Source organism: Triturus cristatus, chromosome 5_1, assembly GCF_964204655.1.
Source record: "Triturus cristatus chromosome 5_1, aTriCri1.1, whole genome shotgun sequence".
NCBI classification, from domain to species: Eukaryota; Metazoa; Chordata; class Amphibia; order Caudata; family Salamandridae; genus Triturus; species Triturus cristatus.
The window spans coordinates 328927716-328948753 of record NC_140587.1 but is presented as its reverse complement, the minus strand read 5'-3'; the positions used below and the strand labels follow the sequence as shown (position 1 = coordinate 328948753).

The window sequence follows — 21038 nt, the reverse complement described above, 5'->3', positions numbered from 1 at the left end:
TGCGTCACTAACTCATGAACATCTAACGTAATTGCAAGCTTAAAAAATAAATAAAACGGGTGCAAGCTAAATGGTCCAACGCAAAAACTGCTCCAGGGTCAATCGGGGGAATTACTGTGGTGTACAAGATGGAAAAAGGTAATCATAGTATCCTAACAAAACTCAATATCTAGTACTCAACCCAGCACAATAGGTCTCTGGTGTCCCAGTGCCCTGGTAGCGATGTCCTGGTAGCTACAGTTACCATGTCCCTTAAGGGATGGAGCCCATATACCAGTTCAGGACCTAACAAGAAGGCCTGATTTCTAAGGACTAGATTGACTACTGAGTCAGTTTTCAATAGGGTGGCCTTACAGTGCGTTTTGCTTTAGGGGCCACCAACTCCAGTCATGTTTTTCCAGTGTTATGGGTGCCTGTAAGCCGAGCAATATACACAGGAGTGCTAACCCAGCCAGTACCAACCAGGATCAGGACTTACGACTGGGTGTTTACTGCAACTACAACCAGCACAAAAGCACCAGAAATGAAAAGGACACTCTCCTACAGCTAGTAGAGCAAAAATCCATGTTGGCGTGTGAAGGGTAAATGCTTCCTCGTTCTTCTGTGGTTGTAGAAAGACTAAAACATGAACACTGAGGCAAGGGTCTTTGCACTGCATGTTCGCACTTGTTAAAATGACAGAGTGAACTATGTTGCGTATTCTCAATCCAGATGATACATTCAGGAGACCATCAGTTTATAAGCCATGCAGATGTTTGTCAACTCACCCAAATTGCAGTTAGTGGCATGAAGCCAGAATGTCTTATCTCCACGTCTGGTGCAACAGAATCCTACAGAGGTCTCCAAGAATGCCAATTATTCTAAAACTGGCACTACTCTGGCACAGTGGTCACAGTTTCTGATGTGACCAAGCACCCTTGCCACCGTTTTCCATTCAGATTACTTTACCACCTTCAAGTAGGCTTGCTGCAGCTTTACAGTAGTCCATATGGACTATTTATCACAGCTCTATCAGGGCTCCCAGAAAATACTTGACTAGTCAATTTTACTTCTGTAGGTTGGGTCACGGAGGAGTACATTTAAACAGCAATTGGTGGCGAGATACATAGAGAAAGGTAAGAAAATATGTTGTAGGCAGGCCACAGGGGTGGAAACCTAATTTCCAACGGGAAATTTTTAAAGTATATCCATCAGACACACGCATCATCTGTCAAAATACAGGTGCATCAACCAGTACAGAGGCTGGGAGCAGGGAGTGGCCAAACGTCACACTATGCCTAGCTCCAATGGAGCACAACTGATACCATGGCTATGCGCAGTGAATGGCTAAATGCAATCATCTGAGCCTACAGTCCAAAGAGAACAAAGGTTATGTGGATTGGTTCTTAGCTTTTAGCTTAGCTGACTATATAAATAACCCACCCTAGTTAGCAAAAAGTAGTAACTTTTTCTGGTTAGCCTTTAAGCGCTTCTCTCCACCACAACCACCCAGTGAGCTTGAAATTTCCACTTAATGATACTGCCTTTTCACTGTAGTGAACCATGGCAGCTAAATGTCAAGGTCGGATATTCCACTTAATGGAAAGGGTGACTACTGTCGCTTCAAGGCTATGATAAGCGGACCACCCTGTGATACTCCTTTTTGAATTCCTCTCTGCAGAGGGTAGGCATACCAGCTCCATAAAATATGTTCTCTTTTCTGTAACGGAGGTCCTATACCTACCTATCTACTGCACATACTTGTGTTTGTAGATCTGGGCAGGTGAATTGTGTACACTGGACTCAAAGTGAATGTGCTACACTAGATGTTGGCTGATGGGAGCTAGGCTGGAAATGTACATCTCAATCTCGGAAATCAGTCTGCATGCCACGTCGCCACCCCTACACCCAAAGCCATTTGGCTTTGTGTGCGTGGGAAGAGTGCCATCAACAGAGCCTCCGATGTAGCCTTCGTTATCCTGTCAAAACAAAAACTTCTCCCTCACTTTCCTGTTAGATATCCAAATTTCTTAGGAACCTCCCATCTGGAGCCTTTCTACATAACATCGCACCTGAGCTAACAGTCTCAAATGGGCAGAAAGGCTGCATGAACTAGACATGGTAAAACACTTCCATTCACTCCCCTTCGAGGACTAAATGGTCCCCTCAGAATAAAAAATTTAAAAAAATCAGTTCATCTGTTCAGCATTTATTTGGCCATGTCATGAAGGAAATTTAAGTAATGGGCTCTCTAATAAGGAGCACTCCTTCCTACATTTTGAATCTGTAGCTTAGGAGGACCTGCACACTAGGGCAAGCGAGAAGACTGAAGAACATGGAAAAGGACTATGCTAAACTGCCACTCCAGGCTGGACAACTGAGAAGCATCTTGAGAGATCTCTTGCTGGAGATGTGGATGAACACCCTCCTGATTTGCTACTTAACTGTTAGCATGACCTTGCCAGGAGGAAAAAACAGTCACAGTCCACATAATTACACCTGCTGGAAGAACTGGGTGGGACAGAGTGAGCCTTGGAGGAAGTTATGGTCACCCATATTCAGCTGGTCGGAGAAAGCAAATCATTGGCACTCAAAATGCTGCCAGGGGCCTGGCAGACCATTCCTTGCAGCCACTTAATCATTGGTGGCCCCAGGTAAATTGGGAGAGAAATCTGCTCCAGTTATGTTATTGGCTGGTTCTGTTAACCCAGAAACATCGTTATATGATTCTGGGCTTCTTTAATTAGTTCAGCTTGTTTTATGAGAAGTACTATCCTGCTCATAGAACAAGCAGAAATAACTGTAGAAACAAAGCCTAGAATAAGAAAGATATAAAAAGATGTTGCCAACACACTTATGGGCTTTGTTTCTACAGTAATTTCACCTACTTTCAACAGCCTTGCTTATAGATGAGAGAAGGACTGTGAAATTATTTTATAATAAAAAACAAACAACTTATGAGAAACGTTGTCGTGAGTACAATGGGGAAAGAACAGCGAGTGTGGGGAAGGGTGGTAGACCATAAGTTTAAAAAATAAATATCCGGTAATTCATTTGAAGTCCTTATAACCTCCATTTACCCGAATATAAAATGTAATGTAAACATAACGTTGGAAATGGCCCTTTCTGCAGGGTCACCCCAAACGTTTTGCCTTCCTCCTCCCACCCCTTTTTTCAATCTTGTTTTAGTTGGCTTAGGACTTCGGACACTTTACCACTGCTAGCCAGTGCTAAAGTGCATGTGCTCTTTCCTTAAAACATGGTTTGATTGGTTTATCCATAACTGGCAAATTTAATTTGCTTACAAGTCCCTACAAAAGTGCACTACATGTGCCCAGTGCCTCTAAATTAAATACGATTTGTGAGCCTGCAATTTTGATGGAGCCAATCACTTAAAACTGCTTGCCAAGCCTTAAACCCTCCTTTTATTACACAGAAGTCAACCATAAGGGGGAGATGTGGCCGAACGGCTAGGGCGATCGACCTCAAATCTGGGGAACCGGGTTAGAGTCTCCGCAAGAACACGCAACATCCTGTGATTCTAGGCAAATCACTTAACCCCTTCCATGCTCATGACGGAACGGTTCCGTCATGAGCCACGGTTGAGCTGTGCTCATGACGGAACCGTTCCGTCATGACCACGCCCGCGCAAGAAACCGTCAGCACAGCGGCGGAATTCGCGCAGCATGGAAGGGGTTAATCTCCCCCATGCCTAACAAAAACAAAAAAAAATGAATGTGTTCTCTTATAACGCAACTGGTGCTTGTGTAAAGCTCCCTGATACCTTCTGGTCAAGTTTGAGCTATATAAAACTGTTAAATAAATAAATAAAAATAAGGTAGGCCCTAAGTGCTGTGTAGGTAAAAGATGACATACTTTTTAGTTTTACATGTCCTGGTACTGAAAAGCACCCAAGTAACTTTTTCACTACTATAAGGCCTACCCCTCTCATAGGTTAACATTGGGAGTTCCTTATTACATTTATTAAGAGTAATTTCTGATTGAGAAGGAATAGAGCGGTCATGTTTGGTACCTATGAACTTGCAATAAGCCCATTTTAATAGTAGAGTTGGATTTATTACAACTTTAAAAATAGTACTTTTAGGAAGTAGGTATTTTTCTGTTCTTAAGCTCTATGTGCCTGCTGCTGTCTCCAAAACACGTCTGGGTGAGTGACAGATAGGCCTTGTGCATTCCATCTAGACAGCCACACACAAAGGAAGCTTAGGTGTGCTGCTTTGGAAGAATCTCTTCTGCTGCGCTGACCTGCCTGCAGCCCTCTGCTTGGGTGAGTTGGACTGGACCTACACCACTTGAACCAAGAGTGACTCAAGGACTTGTCTGCTTTCCTCCTGTTCTGAAGTCTCAGGGACAAAGACTTTCAGCAACCCTGCAACAGCTCCTGGACTATTATCTGTGAGTCACTTGGACGTGGATTTTTGTGCTATAACTTCAAAATTCACGCATCGCTGTCCCAGCGCCAGTTGGAACCGAGGCATCCCCTTCAGCGCCACCGCATAGCCAGCTGCACGATATGGTGACACATCGCCTATACCCAGTGCTGCTTGTCGACGACCCATCCCAGAGTATGCGGCTCGATGAAAACGCATCGCCCAAAAGTCATAAGGATCGAACAGACATCGCTTTCCTGCTCCTCGCATCTCACCCTCAATGTCAACGTATCCTTCAACCAAGGTACTTTTTCAGCAGGACAAGGTTGGTCCCTATATCAGATCAAAGTACCATTAAGGTTGGCCTGAACTTTTGGATTTGAACCAGTCAAGCACATCCAAATAGCCCCAGCTTTATGCTTTTAAGCACTATATTTGCAGATATTCTTTCAAAATCCATAACTACGGTTGGATTTTTTTCGGTCTTGTTTTGTGATTAAATCAACTATTGCTCTAACCTGGTGTGGAGTATTTTTGTGAGGTGTTTTCACTGTTTTGTGTGTTGCACAAATACTTTACACAAAGCCTCTTAAGTTATGCCCGACTGCTCGGTGCCAAGTTACCAGAGGGTGAGCATACCTTAATTTAGGGTGCGTATCTGACTTACCCTGACTAGGATTGTGGTTCCAGCTTGGACAGGGTGCATACCCCTGCCAACCTGAAACCTAATTTCAAACACACCTTAAATGAAAAATGACTGCAAGTAAAAGTGATCTATGGAAATGCATGGTTTTTGTAGGAAAAAAAGCAGTTAGCGAATGCAATCTCAATAGAAATCATGTTTGTGTTGAACTAGAGGGTAGCTGATCAAATCACAATGTCAGAAGCGCGAGATCACCTCATAGGGAGCCAAGCTTCATCACATGAAGGGTACCGGGGAGGCGAGGTCTTTAGCCAGTGTAGGCCTGTGGCACATCCTCCTCCTCTGGCCATCCGGTCTCTTACTAAGCCACTCATTTAGCACAGATATTATTAACAACACTATAGACAAAGCAGAAAAGTAATTAAAAGAAAAAGCAAGGAGAAGTAAAGAGACCCCACTCCTCCAAACCGAACACAAGAGAAGTAGCATCTTCCAAGAGAACTGGAAACTATCGCAAAGGGTGTATAACCGGAGGTGTGTCGTCACCATGATCAAAGGGAGAGTAAGGCACAATACAAGCACTAATATGAGAGCAGTAGCGAATAAGGATGTCCAATTCTAATAATTACATACTTAACTAGAGCGATAAGTTCCTAAAGATCTGAGAAACAATCTCACCTCCCTGAACAACACAGCTGAATCCTCTGTAGCGCAGTATGGAACTAAATGGAAGTCCGGGGATACCATCCGATCAATTTGATTCTGGGAGAAGACGCACCAACTCCTGCTCAAAACTAAGGGAGTAACTTTGAGTAGGTAACTAATTGAGCTCATCTTCCACATCCATTCAAAATTGACAACGACCAACAACCCACTGGGCGATACACAGGAAACTCTCATAAAGTTGCCATGCCCGCACTAACCCACATTGTTAACTCTACTCGCAATGTAGCCAACATGGGGAAAAAGCACAGTAGGGACGCAAGTTCATCGGAAGGCCTCAGAGGATAAGGCTGTAGAGGAACTTCTGTGTGCCCCCCGCTGGAATACACCTGACCCTTGAACTAGGATGGCTATAGCAACCCATTTATGGAGCGTCTGACCTCCCAGTCAGATTACACCACAAATGTCATAACCAAGAATAAAGGGTTATCAGTAATGAAAGGGTCACAATCAAGTAGCAAAATCAAACAATTTACTTACCTTTGGTAATTCCTTATCTATCACAGACTAACTAGCCGCCGATTCCTTCCCTTTGAACTTCCCCAGGTGTCCGACCAGATCTGGAAGATTTTTTGGTGAGCAGTAACCCTGCGCGTCAGCACGTGGCGTCGATAAGCTCCCCATGCATATTCTGATGGATACTTCTGCCTGTGGATTCCTCACCTTCTGAATACCCCCTGCGCCAGCATTCCACGGAAATTCTTTCCTAGCTCTTCCACGTCGACGAGGACGTCATAATGCTACGGCTCCGCTCGCGGCTCCGCATGACGTCACCGGAGCCATAAAAGGACCTAGTCGGCGTGATGACTTCACTTCCCTTTTTTCCGCGCCGTCGGCGCGTAACTTTTTCTAGGGGCTCTCCATTTTCTTGAGAGAAAACTTTGTATCCTCGAAGATTTCCAATGGCTACTTCTAGGAAGACTGGGTTTAAGCCCTGTAGGGAGTGCGGCCGTCACAAGTCAATCACTGACCTGCATGAAGATTGCCTTTGGTGCTTATCGGATCACAACGTCGAAGAATGCCGAAGCTGCGGGAACATAAATCCAGAGGCCATTAAGGAGCGCGAGGCTAAGCAGTTTATGGCCAAAGCCAAAAAGGAGAAGAGGGGTTGCAAAAGAGCGAAGTCTTCTCATACTTAAAAATCGAAAAAACACAAGTCTAAGAGGAGATATGGCTCTCGGCACAGTTCGTCGAAGGTCAGGGCTTCGAGGTCGCCTTCTCCAGCTAAGCGACTTCGAAGAAAGGACTTTGTTTCTCCATCTCCACGGGTGACGTCGGTTCCATCTCCGGTTCTGAGGTCTCCGGCGTCAAAGGGCTCGTCGTCGCATGAAGGCTCTTCGGCTCCTATGTCTCCGACGCCCAGGGAGTCTTCTCCAAGCCGTGTGGGCGCCGTCCCCGGCTCCGCAAGCTCCGGTTCAGCCTCAGGTGGTTCCTCTTCAGGAAGGTACAGATTCATATCCTTTTCCTGGATCAGACCCAACGCATTTTCTTAATGTGATGTTTGGCATGTTTGCCAGGGCATCTACTCCATCTGGTGCGCCTTCGGGCCCTGTGGGTCCTTTGGCCTTTAACTTGGGTGTTCCTCACCACTATCCTCAAGCACCCTTTATGCCAGTCTTACTGTCGACTCCGGCTTGGCATTTCCCGGCGCCGAGTTCTTCCACTCCGGCTCCGCAGACTCCATTGGCTGTCGAGTCGGCGCCGCCTCAAATTCGATGGACGCTGAGGTTTGAAGCGGAGGCTCCCCCATCTATGCCGTTGAGGTCTTCACCGGTGCCGCGCTTGGCGCTGCGGACGCAGATTCTTAAACAGCGCTCTAGGAGGGAGGCGCAGAGACTCCTTGAGAAGGAATATGCAAAGGATCAGGAGGAAGAAGAACTTGTTGAGTCTGTGGACGAGTTTGAGGGCCTACAGGAGGCCAGTGGGTTGGATACTTCTCCTGAATATGATCTTTTTTCCCCGACGGCTGAGTGTTACAAGACATTGCTCCTTACCACGTAGTGATAAGGAAGGCAGCTGATATACTTGATCTGCAACTTCCTTCAGCGGAGGTAAAATCTAATATCCTTACGGAGGTTCTTAATACATCCAGCCTCTGAACCGCTGCTACCCTTTAATGATGCCTTAACTGAGCTTATAATGGAGGTTTGGCAGAAGCCTTTGTCTGCTCCTGCAGTTTCTCGTTCCATCTCAAGAAGGTACAGGCCTGCTCCTGGGGATCCAGCTTTCCTGTCTTTGCATCCATCACCGGGAAAGCTTGGTAGTCCAGGCTTCTTGTTCGAAGCAGTCTTCTGGTTCTTTCCCTACCATACCTGGGGATAGGGATTCTAAAAAGATGGAGCAGGTAGCAAAGAAGGTGTTCTCTTCGGTTAGTATGGCTCTGAAGTCCACTAATGCAACCTGTCGTCTTGGGAGGTATATCCATGCTTTGATGGACTCTGTCAAGCAGCTAGCTCCAAAGTTGCCTGAAGAGGATCGAAACAATTTCTTGGAGGCCCTTTCTGATTCTCAAGCTGCGGCCCGTCAGGTGATACAATCTGGTCTGGACACTGCTGACTCTGTGGCTCGTGTGTTGGGGTCTTCTGTGGCGACAAGACAATCCTGGCTTAGATCGTCCAAATTTTCTCCTGATGTTCAAGCGACTTTGGTGGATTTGCCCTTTGATGGGTCAAGACTATTTGGGTCAAAGGCTGATTCTGCCATGCAGCGTTTTAAGGATAACCGGTCCACTGCAAGGTCTCTGGGCCTCCAGGTGCAGTCCAGAGGATATGTCTACAAGCGGTATCGTGGTTTCGGAAGAGGTGCTTCCTTCCGTGGCCGCCAGCAGGCTCAACAGGGCCAGCAGCAGAACCCTTTGTACAAATCGTACAGAGGGAAGAATAAAGAGCGTCTTAAAGGAGCCTCTCGGCAGCAATCCTCCTCCACTTATCCTCCCACCACCGTTGGTACTTCAGGAAAGCAGTTCTAGATCCCCCATCTTAGAACATGTTGGTCCAGTAGGGGGGTCGGGTGTCCCACCTTCTACAAGAATGCACACTTATCACTTCAGATCGTTGGGATTTAAGTCTTGTAGAGAATGGGTACGCCCTCCCTTTTTTAGAGTTGCCTCCTCCTTACCCTCTTCGCCAGGGTTGGTTTTCAGAGGACCACTTACTGCTTTTGCAGCAGGAAGTTCTTACCTTGTTACAGAAAGGTGCGATAGAGGTGGTTCCGAAACAGGAAAGGGGTCAGAGATGCTACTCCCGGCATTTCCCGATTACCAAAAAGGACGGTCGATTAAGGCCAATCTTGGACCTCAGGATTTTAAACCTTCACCTCAGACAGGAAAAGTTCAAAATGTGGACCATGGCTCAGGTTCTTCTTGCGCTGCAACAGGAAGTCTGGATGGTGTCCATCGATCTATAGGATGCATATTTTCATCGTCCCATCCTGAAGTCGCATCGGAAGTATCTCCGGTTCACGGTAGGAACTGAATATGCTGCTTACCAGTATGCATCTGTTCTTGGCATGTAGGGCTGCTGACATTCATATCTGTACATAGATCGCCGCCTAGTGTTGGGTCCGGATGATTGCACATTGTTGTCCTGGAAGAGTCTTCGAAGTATCACGAGATAGGTGGCTCCTCCCCTGGACTACAGTGCGCATGGGCATCCTCTCCATCCTTGGATTGTTTTTCGCCATTGTGGCAGTGATGGAGTAGAACAATATCAAAGTGGGGGGAGAATGGACCACTTGTCCTGTGCAACAGGGTCTTTAGTTAACGTGGTTGGTCATCGTTAAAAAACCCTCATATACGTACACAGGCGTTGGGCGGTATATCTTGATTCTCCGCCTTCGTGTATCGTAATAGCATGATCATTGGGCTTTTTTTGTCCAAATGCTAACCTCCCCATGGAGGAAGACCAATTGGTTGTACAGTAGTGGTCAGAGATATTAAGACGAGGGTGTGCTCGTGCTCAGTGAACTGTGATGTTTAAAATTCCTAGTGTCAAATCTCGTGTCCTTTATTCTTGAGATGCATGACATAGGGAAATTAAAAATTAATGATCGTGCATGTAAATAAACCTAATTATTGGTTTAATGCACTGGTAAGGGTCTGATATGATCTGGTCTACATGTTTCAGCCTCGTGCAGGGTCTAGAGGCTTTCGTCAGGACCAAAAGGGTTGTGGGGGAGCAATGTTTAGCTCACCACAAGGATTCTGGTGGTGGATATTTATACTCACCAACTTTGTTGTAAGGAGTCAGACCAATAGTATCTGTTCCTGTGAAGAAAATCATGAATATTATCACGACCTAACAAACTACTAGTATATCTACTGTGCTAAAACGATTTCCAAGTGTAATTACACCTGTTTTTCACGAATTTGGGTAATGAATTTATTAAAAGAGCTAGAAACGGAGGGGTTAAGCAATCGCTAATATCGGCTTTCTTTTTAACCCTGTTCATATTTACTATAGTGTGTCAATGTGAGCCGCTATAGTTGTGCGGTAAGTGTATCGTTATCTTTCTCATTTATGGCTCGTTGCCTGATAATAAACACATATTTAGTTGATGTTATGAGGAGTGAGACGATGATTATAAGAACTCGTGTGGACTCGCAGAGGCGCGGTTTGTCTACTGTGAATAAATTTGAAAAAAGGGGTGGTCAATTACCTTTTTTAACAAATGGGGCATCTTCCTTCAGGGTGTCCGTCAGTTAAAAGAGAACCTTTTGCTGTGAGAGAGGGGAAACAATTAGATTCTTATACTCACTGTTTACCGCGACGTAGAGACCTGTCTCGGCGTCGCTTACCGGTTACTCTGGCAGAATCGCTTGTTCTGACTCTGACGCTGTACCCTGGGTTAACGTGCGTCCGGTTAGACTCGCGTTGCATAGGCCAGCGTTTTCGAAATTAAAGTAGGACTTCTCGGTCTTGGTTGGCCTTAATGGTGGCACTAGTGGTTGGCATGGTTACTTGAAGTAATAAGTATGTGGGTAATGCACATGGGCCATTGTGTGTGGAAATAGGAATTTTGGACTACTTGGTCCTCGTGTAATATAGGACAGCGTATGTGAAATAGGGATATCTCAGTCTTGGTTGGCATTACGGTTGGCACTAGAGGTTGGCAACGTTGCTCTTAGCGATCTATATAGTGGTAATACATGTATACGTTGGTAGTGTACATAGATCAGTGTGTGTGAAACATGGAATTAGGGACTTCTTGGTCCTGGCTAACATGTGGATCACATTCCGAAATTAATTCATACTTATGCTAGGTGCAAGAATGTTCTCATGCATGTTTCTATGTTCGTTTTTGAAAATGGTTTTTTTTTTCTCAAACTATTCGTTGGGCCCTCTGTGTCCAGTGATTTTGAAAAAACAAGTTAATTCTTGGTAGGTAATTGTCACTGTCACTTGTTGAACGAGCACCAGGGTATGGTATCGTTCAGCCCTTCTTTGTCTGTCTTGAGACGATGGACCCAGCGTTGTTCCTTTTCGAAAAGTACGCGCTCCACATTGTGGCCTTTAAACATTAGGGTCTCTAAGATTACCCAGTGTAAGTCTACTGCGGTATGATTTGCTTCAATAAAATGTTTACTCATTTTTGTCGTTGCTCTTTTGCATGTGATGTTACTTCGATGCTCGATGATCCGCTGCTTGATCTTTCGGCACGTCATCCCTATGTATCTCAGATCACATGGGCAGATGATCATGTAAATCACATGAGTGGTGTTACAATTCGTGTGGTTACGTAATTCCCATTTCAGGTTAGGGAGTAGTTGTAAGGTCTTAGTCACTTTTGTTAGCTTGTTACTGAACATGCGCCACATGGGTAATGTCCCACTATTGGACTCAAATTCCATACTTTTGTTATGGTTTCCCTTGTGGTAGTGTTTCTAGGTCTTGTGTGGACCAGGATGTCTTTGATATTTCTGGTTCTCCTATTGGCGAATCTCGGTTTGGGCCATTTTAATGTATTTGAAGTTAGAATTCTCCAGTTTGTTAATGATTTTCTTGACTGTGTTTGATTCAGTGTTGTAGGTTGGGACACAGGTCAGAAGGTCTTTTGGTTCTTCTCGCTGCATGGTAGATAGAAGATTCTCTCTAGGCTGGTTGCGGGCTCTTTTCTGGCACTTTTTAGGTCTCGGCTGCGAAAGGCTGCGCTTGCGCAGTCTCGCTCCGAGATTTAATGAGATGGAGTGACTTTGAGAAGAGGGGCTTGCACCCGCCCCTCTTCTCTCCTGTTCTCCATTGGCTGGCCTCTTAAATGCTGGCCAGCCACTGGAGAAGAGGTCCAGTCACTCCGTTGAAGCCCCGTCCTTTTCGGATCGGGGGGCGTGTTTTTTGCGAGAAGTCTCAGGGAGGAGACAACAGCAAAACACGCCCCCAAATCCGAAAATGAGGCTCCCTTTCTCCGAGGCATTTTTGCTGTGCCTCGGAGAAAGGCGGTGGTGTCCCGGCGTTGCTCCCTCACCTGATCTCCTCGTTCCCTCTCTCGCTGCTTCTCCATGTATTGTGACAAACATTAGAACGGAAAAACTGTTTTTCAATATATCCGTTATCAAGAACAACGATTGTTTTAGCTCCTGCTTCTCCATGTATTGTGACAAACATTAGAACGGAAAAACTGTTTTTCAATATATCCGTTATCAAGAACAACGATTGTTTTAGCTCCACAGACAAAGAGAAGAATAGCTATTGCCGCAGGTATTCTTAAAGAAATTAGGTTTGATGTACCTTTTAATATGGCCTCCTCGAAGGTACGCTTGTCAGTGGGAGTCCTCTTTCCGTGTCTATGTTCTGCGGGCCATAAAACTTTTTCTCCCTCTGTATGTGTGATATACTGCCTCTTGGTCCCTTCTCTGTGTCTGTGAAACCTGCCTAGTGTGGTGTCCGTCGTCAGTGTTTGTAAACTATCAATCTGTGGAGTGAGCAATCCCAGGAGTCTGGCGTGACTGCGGGCGCGAGGCGTGGGAGAGCATCCTCAGCGTCCAGGGTGAGGTAGCGAGTTTATCCACGGGTGTACGCACGGCCCCCGGATAGAAACAGTTGCGTATAGCGTCCCGCGCCCGGTAGGGGCACCTGCATCCGCAGCCAAGGCGGCCGAAGCAGCAGTGGCCATGAACCGCAGCTTCAGCAGGTCGCAGAACCTGCGCTTCCTGGAGAGTAACAGCACCGTGGAGGTGAAGAGTAAGGTGAGTGGCTTCAGCTCTCAATTGCACTGAGGTACGGGTACTCTTTACGTACAGCTCCTGTAGTGTGGAGACTGGTGTCTGCGGTGTAAATTACGCCTGGGAATCCCTGGAATGTCAGGTGCCGGGGCATCCAGTACCAGCTCTCTTTCCCCACTTTGGACCTATCCCCTTCCATATGCGTCTCCTTGAGAGGGAAACAGCAGAGCTAGAGACTACGTTCTCGACATTCTGTATTTTACTTCATTGTTAATTGCAGAGTTTCAGTTTGCTTGATAAAGTTAAATGAATAGGAGGTCTGTTCATATTATTTGCTTGCTGGTGTTCCTGGAGTACACAGTTTTCAATGTCATCTTACACAACTGGGCTGTTGCTCAAACATGGGACAGAAGATTGATTGGTGGGTATACTTGTCTTTTGTTGTCTTCAACCCATTTTTTGTTGGTATCTCCGGCCACTTTGCTAAGTCACTATTTTTTTGGGGTAGACTGGGTCTACAGTATTTACATTTACCTGTTGTTGCTGTAGGATGAGCGTGTGTGTGGCGGTGGTTTTAAAAGTCTCAGTTCGCAAGTCACTGCTGCCTGTGCATCTCCTGCACTGGGAAACGTTTGCATCGCTGGCTACTTGCATGTATTGGAATATGCTGTTTGGTTCAAGTTTATTTAAAATCACATGTCCCTCACACAAAATGACCACAGACACAATATATTCAAAAAGTAATGGATCATGTATTCAAACTTTTCTCACCAGGCAGTCGTCTCTCACGTCTCACATAAGTGTTATTTTGCACACGCAGTATTCTTATGGCTCTGTTTGTTTGTGCGACTTGCAATGCTTCAAGGGATGGAATTGTGTAGCACGCACTTTCAAAATATTAGCCTTATCTCTAGTGTTCAATGAAAGGCACTATTTTACCTGTTTCAAAAAGTCCCCGCCATCTCGTTGAAAGCATAGCGGCCCCAGTGCATCGATTTGCACAACCCATTGCAAGCCTGTCTCATTGGTAAAAGCAGGGTTTTTCCTATCAAATCTGTAAAAGCTCTGTCGACTTTTGACTGCTTTGTCCCTATTAAAGTGGAATAGTTCTGTCTGCCCTATTCAAAAATGATAATAAAAGCCTAGTAACTTTACCATCAAAACTGAGTATACGTGTGAAATATGTGGCAGTACTGCGAGCCAGCCACCCCCTCTCCATGCCCAGGACTGTCTTGACCCCTCCCCCCACCTCCCTGCACCTTTTGTTTTTAAAACATGTAGAGAAACGGCATTGTTATTTACAATGTCAATAGCTTAATCAGTGTGTGTGTAGGTGGCTCTGTGTGTGTGTGCAAATGCAATAGGTCTCGCATTTGAGAGTGATTAAGCTATTGACATTGTAAATAACAATGCCGTTTCTTTAAATGTTTTATAAACAAAAATAATGTCATGAGCAATGCCAATAGCTCTAACTTTACCAATGCCGAGACCATTGCATTGTAAATGCTTGTTTATTGTTTTAATTGGGTAATCTCTTTTCATGAGTTGATCCTCTAGACTTCTTGCTTGTTGTTTGTAATCATCTAAGTTACTGCAGTTACGTTTTAGACGTAAAAACTGACTGTAAGGAAGATTGTCTCTGAGGCAAGTCAGTTTTTACGTCTAAAACGTAACTGCAGTAACTTAGATGAGATTCGCCAATAGGAGAACCAAAAATATGCAAGCTAACAAAAGTGACTAAGACCTTACAACTACTCCCTAACCTGAAATGGGAATTACGTAACCACACGAATTGTAACACCACTCATGTGATTTACATGATCATCTGCCCATGTGATCTGAGATACATAGGGATGACGTGCCGAAAGATCAAGCAGCAGATCAGAGCATCGAAGTAACATCACATGCAAAAGAGCAACAACAAAAATGAGTAAACATTTTATTGAAGCAAATCATACCGCAGTAGACTTACACTGGGTAATCTTAGAGACCCTAATGTTTAAAGGCCACAATGTGGAGCGCGTACTTTTCGAAAAGGAACAACGCTGGGTCCATCGTCTCAAGACAGACAAAGAAGGGCTGAACGATACCATACCCTGGTGCTCGTTCAACAAGTGACAGTGACAATTAACTACCAAGAATTAACTTGTTTTTTCAAAATCACTGGACACAGAGGGCCCAACGAATAGTTTGAGAAAAAAAAAAATCATTTTCAAAAACGAACATAGAAACATGCATGAGAACATTCTTGCACCTAGCATAAGTATGAATTAATTTCGGAATGTCATCAACATGTTAGCCAGGAGCAAGAAGTCCCTAATTCCATTTTTCACACACACTGATCTATGTACACTACCAACGTATACATGTATTACCACTATATAGATCGCTAAGAGCAACGTTGCCAACCTCTAGTGCCAACCGTAATGCCAACCAAGACTGAGATATCCCCATTTCACATACGCTGTCCTATATTACACGAGGACCAAGTACTTCAAAATTTCTATTTCCTCACACAATGGCCCATGTGCATTACCCACATACTTATTACTTCAAGTAACCATGCCAACCACTAGTGCCACCATTAAGGCCAACCAAGACCGAGAAGTCCTACTTTAATTTCGAAAACGCTGGCCTATGTAACGCGAGTCTAACCGGACGCACGTTAACCCAGGGTACAGCGTCAGAGTCAGAACAAGTGATTCTGCCAGAGTAACCGGTAAGCGACGCCGAGACAGGTCTCTACGTCGCGGTAAACAGTGAGTATAAGAACCTAATTGTTTCCCCTCTCTCACAGCAAAAGGTTCTCTTTTAACTGACAGACACCCTGAAGGAAGATGCCCCATTTGTTAAAAAAGGTAATTGACCACCCCTTTTTTCAAATGTATTCACAGTAGACAAACCACGCCTCTGCGAGTCCACACGAGTTCTTATAATCATCGTCTCACTCCTCATAACATCAACTAAATATGTGTTTATTATCACGCAACGAGCCATAAATTAGAAAGATAACGATACACTTACCGCACAACTATAGCGGCTCACATTGACACACTATAGTAAATATGAACAGGGTTAAAAAGAAAGCCGATATTAGCGATTGCTTAACCCCTCCGTTTCTAGCTCTTTTAATAAATTTCCATTCCTTGCTGAACAATATAGGCGCGAGTAATGCGCACGGCGGAATATGCTACTTACCAGTATGCATCTGTTCTTGGCATGTAGAGCTGCAGAGTCACACACTGAGGATAAGATCGCCATCTGGTGTTGGGCTCGGATGATTGCAGGTTGTTGTCGTCTTCGGAAGAAGCCTTTGGTCACGAGGTTGGTGACTCCTCCCCTGGACAACAGTGCGCATGGGCATCCACTCCATCGTCAGATTGTTTTTTCGCCATGAAGGGAAAAGATGGAGTGTATAGGAATGAAAGAAGGATGTCCATGTGTAATGTCTAAGTAAGACGGATGCTGGAACAGATACAGGTCCCGGGGAGGCGGGCGGGCGTGTGTGACTCTGCAGCTCTACATGCCAAGAACAGATGCATACTGGTAAGTAGCATATTCCGTTCGAGGCATAGGAGCTGCAGATCACACACTGAGGATAGATTGTATAGCAGTGCTTCCCCCTTAGCGGTGGTCGCCTGTATCCGTTGCAGCAGTTTGAAATAAAGTTTTTAGGACAGCCTGGCCCACAGAGGCTTGTTGTTTGGCTTGCACATCAACACAGTAGTGTTTAGTGAAGGTATGCGTGGTAGACCACGTGGCTGCCTTGCAAATGTCTTCTAGGGGAATGTTACCTAAGAAGGCCATAGAAGCCCCTATTTTACGCGTGGAGTGCGCCCTAGGGGGAACTGGAAGTGTACGTTTAGCCTTTTGGTAGCATATTTGGATGCATTTAACTATCCACCGGGCTATACCAGATTTGGAGATGGGATTGCCTTTATGTGGTGGTGCGAAAGCAACAAAGAGTTGTTTTGTCTTTCGAAAAGGTTTCGTCCTGTCGATGTAATAAAGCAAGGCTCTTTTGACATCTAAGGTGTGTAGGGCCCTTTCAGCTACGGAGTCTGGGTTTGGGAAGAAGACTGGTAGCTCTACTGATTGGTTAAGGTGGAAAGGGGAAATCACTTTTGGGAGAAATTTAGGGTTTGTCCTAAGAACCACTTTGTTACGGTGTAGTTGTAAGAAAGGTTCCTCTAGTGTAAGGGCTTGTATTTCACTTACTCTTCGTAGGGAAGTGATTGCGACAAGGAAGGCTACCTTCCATGTTAGGAATTGTAATTCACATTTGTGCATAGGTTCAAATGGGGGACCCATAAGTCTTGTTAGAACCACATTGAGATTCCACACTGGGGAAGGTGGTAATCTTGGGGGAAGAATTCTTTTGAGACCTTCCATAAACGCTTTGATGGCTGGTACCTTAAAAAGGGACAGGTGTTGCCTATTTTGCAAGTAGGCTGCTAAGGCTGCTAGGTGTAAACGTATAGAGGAATACGCTAGATTGCATCTTTGCAAGTGTAGTAGATAGCAAATGATGTTTTGGATGGAAGCATCTAATGGGTGTATGTCATTATTAGCGCAGTAGATGGCAAATCGTTTCCATTTCGCGGCATAACACGCTCTAGTAGTAGGTCGTCTGGCTTCCTTTATGATATTCATACAGTCTGGAGGGAGATTGAGGTATCCAAACTCTAAGACCTCAGGAGCCAGATCGCTAGGTTCAGTGTTTGAGGATCTGGGTGTCTGATTTCTCCATGGTTCTGGGTTAATAGATCCGGGGAGAGGCGTAGCCTTTGATGTGGAACTAAAGATAGTTCCAGAAGTGTGGTGAACCACGGTTGACGTGCCCAAGTGGGAGCTACTAGTATTAGTGTTAGCGACTGTTGTTTCAGTTTGCGTACCACAAATGGAACTAGTGGGAGAGGCGGAAAAGCGTACGCAAATCTGCCTGACCAGTTCATCCATAGGGCATTGCCCTTCGACTGTGGGTGTGGAAACCTGGCGGCGAAGGTTGGGCATTTTGTGTTTTCAGGAGTGGCGAACAGGTCTATGTCTGGTTGTCCCCATTTTTGGAAGAAGGGGAGTAGAACCTTGGGGTGTAATTCCCATTCGTGGATCTGCTGTGTGTGGCGACTTAGGAGGTCGGCCACCTGATTGTGGATCCCTGGGAGATGTTCTGCTAACAGGTAGATATTTTGGGGAATTGCCCATCTCCAGATTTGCTGTGCCAGTTGGGACAGTTGGAGAGAATGTGTCCCTCCCTGTTTCTGTATATAATACATTGTCGTCATGTTGTCTGTGCGTATGAGGACAGTTTTGTTCTTTAGGTGTACCTGAAAAGATTTTAGTGCTAGGAACACTGCTAAGAGTTCCAGGTGGTTGATGTGGAGCAGTTTTTGTTGACTGGTCCATCTGCCCTGAGTGGTATGGTGAAGGAGGTGGGCTCCCCACCCCGTGAGAGATGCGTCGGTAGTTAGCACAACTTGTGGAAGAGGCTCTAAGAACGGTCGCCCTTTGGACAAGTGAGCGACTGTCCACCAACACCAGATCGGTAAGTTGTCCGTGAGCTTGGTTCCACTGTTGTGCTAAACATTCCTGTAAGGGACGCATTTGAAGTCGTGCGTGTGGGACTATGGAGATGCATGACGCCATCATGCCTAGGAGCTGCATGAACACTCTTGCTGGAAGAGATGGATGAGTTTGAAAATGAGAGATGAGATTTTGTATACTGGCTATCCTGGCAGTGCTGGGATAAGCAATGGCTTTGGATGTATCTATGGTTGCTCCTAGATACTGATGTAAGTGGGAAGGTTGTAGGTGGGATTTGGGGTAGTGGATAGTGAATCCCAAATCGTGGAGAGTTTGAATCGTGCGATGAGTGTGGAGAACGCATTTTTGGTATGTATTGGCTTTCATGAGCCAATCGTCCAGATAGGGGAAGACATGGATCTGTTGTCTTCTGAGGTGCGCTGCCACGACTGCTAGGCACTTGGTGAACACTCTGGGTGCCTTTGTTACTCCGAATGGGAGAACTGTAAATTGATAGTGTTGCCCATCTACCACAAATCGTAGATATTTTCTGTGAGCGGGATGCATAGGGATGTGAAAGTATGCGTCCTTGAGGTCTAATGTGGCAAGGAAGTCTCCCTGTTGTAAAAGTGGGAGGACTTGTTGGAGGGTGGTCATATGAAAATGATCCGAATGTATATACTGGTTTAGTAGTCGGAGATCCAGTATGGGCCTTAGTGTTTTGTCCTTTTTGGGAATGAGGAAGTATAGAGAATATACCCCTTTTCCCTGATGTTGAAGGGGGACTGGTTCTATCGCATGTTTTTGTAACAGGGATTGAACTTCTTGTTTGAGGAGAGGGAGATGATGTGAGGACATTGGACGTTGTTTGGGCGGTATGTTTGGGGGGGATTGTATGAGTTCGAGGCAGTAGCCAGACTGGATAATTTGTCTTACCCACCTGTCTGTGGTGATGGAAGTCCATACAGGTAGGAATTGTTGGAGCCGCCCCCCGACTGGAGTGGAATGGTCTGGGGGGAGTGGTGGCAAGTCACTGTTTAGTGGCTGGGGAGGTGCGGGTGTTATTGTTGTTTCCCCGCCCTCGACCTTTGTTATTGTTTCCCCGATAACCTCCACGGAAATATCCTTTGTTAGGGGATGTTTGTCCCGAATTTTTAAAGGTGGATGTGGTCTCAGTTCCCGTGTTTTTGGAGCCTCCTCTGTAAAAGGAGCGACGAAAGGAACCCCGGTTTTGAGGAGACTGCAGTGCTCCCATAGACTTGGCAGTTTCCTTATCCTTTTTCATTTTCTCCAATGCAGTATCCACTGCAGGGCCAAATAACTGCTCTTGGTTGAAAGGTTGAGCTAGAATTGCGGTTTGAACCTCCGGTTTAAAGCCGGAAATACGGAGCCAGGCATGTCGTCTGAGTAAGACGCTAGTATTGACCGCTCTAGAAGCAGTATCTGCCGCATCTAAGGCGCATTTAATGGAGGCATTAGATATTAATTTGCCTTCTTGGATTAGGTCAGAGGCCTGGGACTTAAAGGGTTCAGGCAGATGTTGCATAAGGTCCTCAAGTTGGTCATAATGCGCCCTATCATACCTGGCTAACAGGGCCTGGGTATTCGCAATACGCCAATGGTTAGCCGCCTGCGCGGCGACCCGTTTGCCTGAGGCTTCTAAAAGCTTAGACTCTTTGTCTGGGGGAGGCGTTTCTCCAGTTGTCTGTGAGTTAACGCGCTTCCTGGCATTTGATACGACTAAGGAGTCTAAAGGGAGCTGGGCCTTAATGTATGCAGGGTCTTGCGGGGTTGGTCGGTACTTTTTTTCGATGCGTGGTTTGAGAACCCTAGCTCGAACAGGGTCTTTAAAGACTTCAGTAGCATGCTTTATAACCCCTTTGATCATGGGCAGTATGTGAACAGTCTTTTGTGACTGCTCAAAGGTATCAAGGAGAAAGTCCTCTTCAAGGGCGTCTGTGTGCATTGTGACGCCGTGGAATGTTGCTGCCCTATTTATAAGTTGGCCAAACCCTAGGTGGTCATCAGGAGGGGAGGGCTTGGAGGGGTAGGTAGTGGGGTCAGGCATGTCAGGTATAGGATAAGACCAGTCATCTACGGGTGCTGGGTCTGGGAACGTAAAAGGGTCGTTTGGATCAACAGGATCATTAAATAAATCAGGGTCCGCCCCTCCCCCCAAGTCATCATTATCATCCTGTGGAGGAGGTGAATGATAGGGAGATGGTAAAAGTAAAGGAGAAGGAGGAGGAGGAGGAGGGGGGGGGGGGACGGGATAGGAGGTAATAAAGGAGAGGAAGGACGAAGTGGTGAAGTAGCACAGTCCTTCTTCCGTATGGGAGCTGGAGGTGGTGTGATGTCCAGCTTCCGTTTCTTGTATGGGACAGCAGTCACATGTCCGGTTTCTGGATTGATGTAGATCCGCTTTTGATTAGGATCTGGGCGAAAAAGTTCATCTGGCTCCGAAGGCGGTGGTGGTGATGACCGTTTCGGGTCTTTATGAACTTTTTTCGGTGTGGACGGAGTTTTCGGTGTCGAAAGAGGTTTCGGCGTCGATGGATTTTTCGGCGATGGAATCTTCGGTGCCGATGGTTTTTTCGGTGCCGAAGGAAATTTCGGTGCCGAA

At 45.8% G+C, this 21038-nt stretch overlaps 1 protein-coding gene across 1 annotated transcript in view; it reads right to left on the bottom strand.

Moving 5' to 3' along the window:
• The window catches only part of RAD21 (RAD21 cohesin complex component), a 343159-nt gene that overhangs the window by 131484 nt on the left and 190637 nt on the right, over window positions 1-21038 (bottom strand). The window lies entirely within an intron of this gene.